Here is a 7,771-nt window from a genome sequence, read left to right as displayed (position 1 = left end):
TCTCTCTCTCTCTCTCTCTCTCTCTCTCTCTCTCTCTCTGTCTCTCTCTCTCTCTCTCTCTCTCAGAACTATACAATCAGAACAGGAGGTAGAATAATCATGAAACAAGCTTGAAGGCTAATATGAAAAACTCAGACACTATACTCAAAGAATTAAAATGTTAAATATCTGGAAAAACTGAAATTTTAGAAGACCATTGCATTAGATATACACTATGATTTGTGAGGATCATAAATATGTAATAATCACAGATTTTTTAAAAGCATGAATAGGGTTTAGAGGTAGAGCCATATTGATGAGACCAAAGATTCATCTTGGACAAGTCACTTAATCTCTTCCTGGGCCTTAGTTTCTTCATTTATAATATGAGGGGATGGTATGAATAATAACTGTGGTAACAAACTCCAAATCCTTGGATTCTGTGAGTACTATATCTATTTTAGTGGAATGGAGTTTAAATTAGCTAAACATGCCTCCTAGAGCATTGATGGCGAACCTTTTAGAGACCAAGTGCCCAAACTGTAACTCTCACATGGCATGTAAGCCCCCTGTCTTACCCCAGATGAGGGAGGGAGAAAGCAATCCCACTGGGCTGCTAGGCAGAGGGGTGGGTCGTGTGAGAAATGTCCCCAGGTGCATCTAGAGAGGGGGAAGGGAGCAGCCTCCTCTGGCATGTTCCAGCACCATGCCATAGGTTTACCAACATGCCTAGAGGTTCTATAAAAAGGGAAACTTTGGTGGTAATTCCATGTTTTATGATACTCTCCATTATTTGTGATTTAGTTCCTTAGGTTAAGTAGAAGTCAAAGGTCATTGTGATTGTTTAGTTGTATCTGACTCTGATCCCATTTGGGGTTTTCTTGGATGTTCAAGTGGTTTGTCATTTTGTTCTCCAGTTCATTTGACAGATTAGGAAACTGAGTCAAGCAGGGTTAAGTAACTTGCCTAGGGCCACACAGTAAGTGTTTGAGGTCACATTTGAGTGCAGGAAGATGAGTCTTCCTGACTCCAAGTTCAGCAATGGATCTGTTGTATCACCTAGCTTTCCTGGTTGAGATAACAGAAATTTCACTGTCTTTGTTAAGAAAACATAATTCTTTATTAACCAGCAGGATAAATTTTAAGCAAACCACACCACTCATGGGAGCCTGTGCCCACCTTTTGCCACTTTGTATGTTGTTGTGTTCATTCAAAGCTGACTAATTAACACCTATACCTTAATTCTTGCTGCTTTTATCCAGTCATTTGGTGCTTTCACCAATGTCTAAACACTGCGGGCAATCAGGATCTTGTCTTATGCCTGTCTTAGCAATTTTGTGAGCAATGTTTTGAAGTTCCCTTTTAAAAGTCTCTAACAATCTGATAATTGTTTGGGTTTTTCTGATGAAGTGTGAAGTGCTCTGATAACTGTTTCCTGGTAGCCTTTCTTGATTTTATTCTCTTATCTCCAGTCTCTTCTTATCTATTGTTATTTTCCCCATACCCTAAAAAAACAATAGAAAACAAATAATAATTAACTCAGATCTCTCCCATCCTTAAGAAATCTTCACTTCACACTACCATTACTTAAAGGCTTTGTGCCTTACTTAAATCCAATTCACAAGCAAGTCAAGACATCATCTTGGTTTTGTCCTCTTTAAAAACAAAGGACAAACAACAAAATAACTTTACAAAAATATAATCCCCTTGAAGCCAGGATCTATTGTTTTTACTAAGTCCACAATATCTAGCAGAGTGACTGGCACATAGCAGACATCCAATATGTATATTGAATCATATTTGATGGAGAATATTAGAATGATTAAACAGAAAAAAACAAAGGAAAGGGCAAAAATCTTAGGTAGCCCAGAGTTCTTACACTTAAAAATGTTTCTTGGTGAAAGAAATACCATTATAATAATCATCTTCATTGTCTTCATCCAACAAAAAATATATTTGGCACTCCCCAAATCCTCTCATGTTAATCAGATGATTATTAATAGTATCTCTGCTTGATAATCTGTAATTGTGAGAGAAAAAGTAGCTATCCAACCCAAAAATTTTGGAGAAAATTTTTAAACACCAAGTGATTCATATTATCTGCAAAAAAAACCCAAAAAACTCTTCTAGGAAGACAAAGTTATTCATTTAATTTTTCATATTTATTATACCTAACAAAAATAAAGTATCTATTGGAGCACAAATAGCATATTAAATTTAGTTCATATTTATCATACAAGAAACTTCCATCTTTAAATTTTACATTTTGGAATCAGAAGACAAACATGAGTTCAATTATATTACTTAATGTCTTGAATACTTTTTCTTTCTGGGCCTCAGTTTCCCTCTCTGTACAAAGAGAGGATTTGACTGCATAATTAACTTATAAATCTTCTATATCCTTTATAGTGGATTGGGGACTCTTGACTAACATTCTATTTGGGTTCATTTTATAGGTCTTGGAATTGAACTTTCCTGTTCTAAGTATGTCCAGGAGTTCACAGTTGTGGTACCAGTATACCCTCGACACAGTCAAACTTCCAGTGTAGTTATTCAATACTGTGGAGTGGATCTGTGGGGACAAGGAACAGGAAATGTCTAAGACATTAAGGCATGGGGAGTTATGACCAGCATCTGTAAAACAAATGCATCCTGGTGAAATCATAGACCACCAAAAGCAGAATTCAGTTCCATTTGTTTCAGCTTAAGTATCTGTCATGCATCAGGCAAGCACTGCATCAGGTCCAACTCTAGAGATATTCTTTATTGGTGGAAAGGAAAAAGCATTTAGAAAATTCAATGTATACATGTATACAAAGTAATTTCCAGGAGTATAGCAAATGTCTAACATGAAGATCAGTTTGCTGAGGTTTGAAAAGGGGCTCCAGAATGCAAAATAGAAGGATCAAGTGCAGTAGAATGGTGAAATGGAAAGGATGGGACTGAAGTTGATTGATATGGGTATGATAATTGTATCTTGGGGCTGGAGGACACTTTGTCTATGTATGTGCTTTATTTGTTACGGAGTCTTTGGTCAGGCAGAAAACAAACGCCCGTGTCAAATATTGTTCCTAGGGGAGACTATCATCTTGTCTCTGAAGATTCATTTTAGAACACTGTTTCTAGAAATACGTTGGTTGCCAAAAGCACATCTAAGAAAATGAAATGTAATAATGTAATAGAAATTCTATTGTGTGACTTAAAAAATCTATTAAGCGGCAACTATATACAATGTATTGGGCTAAATGATACAAACAAAAAGATATGAAAGTTCTTGCTCTCAAGAAGCTCATATTCTATTGAGGAAGACATTTGGAAGATTTCAGCTCAAGTCAGATGAAAAGTTCTCATGGTTCTTAGGGTAAAACTACAAAGTCGATCGTAATTGTAATTGTAATGCATCTTCTTTGATATTATTTCCATTGATAAAAATCAGTTTCTGATGTTGAACCACTTGACAATACCAAGGATGCTGGTGGCAACAACTTTCTTTTTTGGGTCCTTAGAAATTGTGTTTAAAGGCAGTTAGCAAAACCCCATCCCCATGGAGGCTACTTCCTGAGATGGTGGCTGCAGAGATTGGACTGGAGGTAGGACCAAGAGTCTGTAATAGCCTGCTATCACTCCCAGGATTCTTGAGCTTAACTACTAATTGATGGCAATTGGTCAGCAGTTGCTATTGTGGGGGTGGAGGAAAATGGGACTTCATCTTCCCAAACATTTCTTCTTTCAATAGGGGATTGAGCCTGAAAACAGGATAGGTGGTTGGAGGATATGATCTACATTTATTTCCAAAGCTGTTTCTGCTGGCATTGAAGTGGGGTACTTCAGAAAACGAGTCCAGACATCCAGAAGTTCAAATTAATGGAACCAATAAGTATTTATTAATCTATTGATTAATAAACGTACCTAGTTGGCCAGGACAACCTTCCTAGTGAAGGCTGTCCTGAACTGAAATTATAATGTAGTTTTTATAGGGTTTAAGATACAAAGAAAATAATGTTCTTTATTGAGACAAAGCCTTGAAGAAAACTTTTATTGTCTAGAAGCTAGTAGCACGGGACTTTCCACCATTATCTTTTATCCTGGATTGTGAAGCAGCTGTAGGGAGTGATTTTCTCATGAGAATGTTATTTTGGGCTGTCTGACCTTCACAGGAAGGTTCATTTCTGATTTCTATTTTTCCCCAGAGAAAAACAGGTTTTCTGGACTATGACTTAGTTTACCTCACTTCAGCATCTAAGGGTGATTGAGAGGTTTTGACTTACCTGTGACATAGCTCCTTCAGTTTCTTCCTTGAGGTGCTTTGATGCTTCAACCATAAATTCATTAAACTTCTAATAGTCTCACAGACTACCTACAACTAGGGGCATCCACAACTTTCCACATTTCTTCCTGAATGATTCCTCCTCTGAGTATTTAGTCTGGCCCTTCTTTCTCTCTCTACCTACCACACCACCCTCCACAATCCATGCCTAGAATCTACTGAAAGTCTAGTCCAGCTGTGGTCCTCAAGCTGTCTACCTGCTGACAGAAAATGTATCTAATGATATCCCTTTCTCAAGAAGCATTCTTCTTCTGGGCCATTTGAAGAAGTTTTTTTTTTTTTTTAAATACGTTTAAAATGCCAAAACTTCAGAAACAGGGTGTTGCCCTACAATGGACAACACACTTCTCAACAGGAAATATTGTTGAACTCTTACAAAACAGTTAAATGCACATATTCTTAAGCTTCCAACAGATGTAATTGTATTGTTAGAATATATGCGTTATGCCTTCTTAAAAATATAGTTATTCAACTGGATCCTGAAAATATTGTGCTCCCGAAATTGTCATTCACCTTGAAATAAGCAGTTCTATATGTATTTTCTTGTTTAGATTTACTTAAATTTGCTTTGAAACTTAAAAAATTCAGAATTTATAAGGTAAGAAATATAACATATCTGGATGAGTTAGAAAAGCATTGAACTTTTTTTTTTGCTAGAAGGCATATTCATTTTTCACTTATTAGTTTCATTTTTTAGTTTAAAAATTCAGATAAACATATTCTAAGTCAACTGTTATATAGTCTTGTTATTCAATCATTTCCAATTCTCGGTGACTCCATTTGAGGTTTTCTTGGCAAAGAAACTGGAATACTTTGCTCTTTCTTTCTCCAGCTCATTTTACAGATGGAGAACTGAGGCAAATTATGTCAAGTGATTTGTCCAGGGTCATACACCTGGTAAATATTGGAAGCCAGATTGAAACTCAGGGAGGGGAGTCTTCCTGACTGTAGGACCTCTGTACACTGTGCCACCAAGCTACCCACACCATGATATATTTATATTTTGTTGAATTCTCTAAAAATGATAGTCTAGTAAATTAGTATCCATTTTCTATTCTCTATGATAACCTACTGGTGCTGGGTACCAATTTAATACATGTGATGCCAAGAGCCTTAGAGGAAGGACCCATCCTATTGGGCAAATGCATTAAGAGAAAACATAGACAAGAGTTGAAGAGAATGGGAAAGTATAAATGGGTTACGATCTACCTTTTTTGTGTCCCTGTTGGCGAGATCACAGATATTCACATATTGAAGCATATTATCATATTGCAGATTATAGAGGAAAATGACCACAAATGATCATATAAATGCATAGTTTAAGCCCTGAAGAAAAATACAAAGCCCATTCTAAGACTTGGGTATAATAATTTAAAATGTGAAATACTGGCTAAAAATCCATAGCTCATAATTAAATTTTGTATGCAAATATTACTTTGTATCCTTTCAGTAAATTGCACCAATTATAATATGCTTTTTAGCTAATGTTCAATTGTTTGGCTTTACTGCCTAATGAAGCAATACATAAGCCAAAAAAGAATACATTAATATAACTTAATTAAGCTTTTAGAGGAATCTTTTCCAGGATATTTCATCTAAATCAAATTAGTGTACAATTAATGAACAGTATGTTGGCATTTTTATTTGTTTTATTTGTTATTTTTGTTTTGTTTATTTTCCTAAACATTTATCACTGTGTGGTAGAGAGGAAAGAATACTAGGCTTCATGATCAGGAGAGTCAGACTTTAGAGCTGGCTGTGCCATTACAGTGACTAAGTGATCCCTGGTACCTTTCTAGGTCTTCTCATTGCATAAAGGGGTTGGATTCTAAGGTCCATATTAGCTCTAAGTTATTTGCTCCACGATTCTAAACAATTTTAATTATATAATCATAAAGTCTTAGTTTTGGAAAGGATTCTTAGAGTCATCTGGTCTAATTCCCATCTGAAATATTCCTCTATTCTGAATCTTTTAATCCCTGTTCTTGAACCCTGTCAATAGCAAAAGGACTCCTGCCCAGAGGAAATTCATTTCATTTTCAGTTAACTTAATTGTTAGGAATTTCTTCCCCATCATAAGAATATATTTGCCTCCTGGAAAGTTTTATCCATTTGGTCTTACCTCATGTCCTAGCACATGAAGCCAAGTCTTAATGCAGTTACTTAAAAACAACTTTCTCAGAACACTATCCACATCCAGAGAAAGAACTGTGGGAGTAGAAACACAGAAGAAAAGCATTTGCTTGATTACATGGTTTAATGGGGATGCAAATGATCACTCTATTGCAAATATTAATAATATGGAAATAAGTTTTGAACAGTGATACATGTAAAGCCCAGTTGAATTGCTTGTTGGCTCCAAGAGGGGAGAGGGAGGAGGAGAGGGAAAGAACATGAATCATGGAACCATGGCAAAATATTCTAAATTAATTAATTAAATAAATTTAAAAAATAACTTTCTCTTGGACAAATCACAATTGGTCCATATGCTTTGTAATTGTCAGATTTTGTTTAGGTATTATGCAAAAAAAGTCTCTCTGCATTATCTCTACCATTTTATTTTAAAGAAGGCTATTAATGGCCATAAACTGTCTGCCATGTTTCTTAATAACCCAAAGTAAGTAGGAATTAAGAGTGTTAAGGAAACAAAGAGTCTCATTTCATTTTCTCATTAGAATCTCATAACAACCCTGGGAAGTGAGGACTTCTGATATTATTATTTGCTATTTCACAGATGGAGAAACTGAGGCTCTGAGAATTTAAGTTACTGACCCACAGTTGCACAATGTCAAGAGATGGGATTTGAATCCACATTTTCATGACTCCCAGATCTGTTCCTTATCCATTATTCAACTCTCTTCTCCAAGGTAAAGAGAGATAGTTATAGCATTTCATGTAGCTGTTTCTTTTAAATGCCTTTTTTTTTCAAAAAAAATAAAAACTTGCTAACCACTGTGCATTGAGCTGTCACCTCCAATGTACCTTTGGTAGGCTGTCTCTTTCTTAAAGGGAAAGATGGGGAACAGAAAGTAGTATATTGTTTCGTTCACGCAGGCTTTGTCAAAAAATGTGGCTGGGATATGATTTCTGTCAGAAACAATCTGCTTGAAATTTCTCCGTCTTTACTTTTGAATGCGGAGTGGCTTGTCTGTTTCCTAACCTTAGGTGATGGGATCTGCTGCCTTGTCAGATGATATTTGAGTCCTCTCACTACCTGCCTGTTGAGGAGAGTACAGACTCACTGTGGTGGCAGAGAAAGCCTTCAGGTTACTCCACATCTGTCTCTTCGTGTAATTAACTGCAGCCAGAAAGAGAGAGCCCAACAGAGGTTCTGGGCTGTGAGATAGTAATGTGGGGAGACAGGAGTTTCTCAACTGTAGAAAGAGTTTGTTAGTGTTCGGATTCAGACTGAAGCATCTTCCTTGGTCAAAGGAGACAGCTAGAATAGGCGCTCTCTAAGGTCCT

This window comes from Gracilinanus agilis, chromosome 6 (genome assembly GCF_016433145.1).
Source record: "Gracilinanus agilis isolate LMUSP501 chromosome 6, AgileGrace, whole genome shotgun sequence".
NCBI lineage: Eukaryota > Metazoa > Chordata > Mammalia > Didelphimorphia > Didelphidae > Gracilinanus > Gracilinanus agilis.
The sequence above is the reverse complement of the archived record's forward strand: the minus strand, read 5'-3'. Positions refer to the sequence as shown.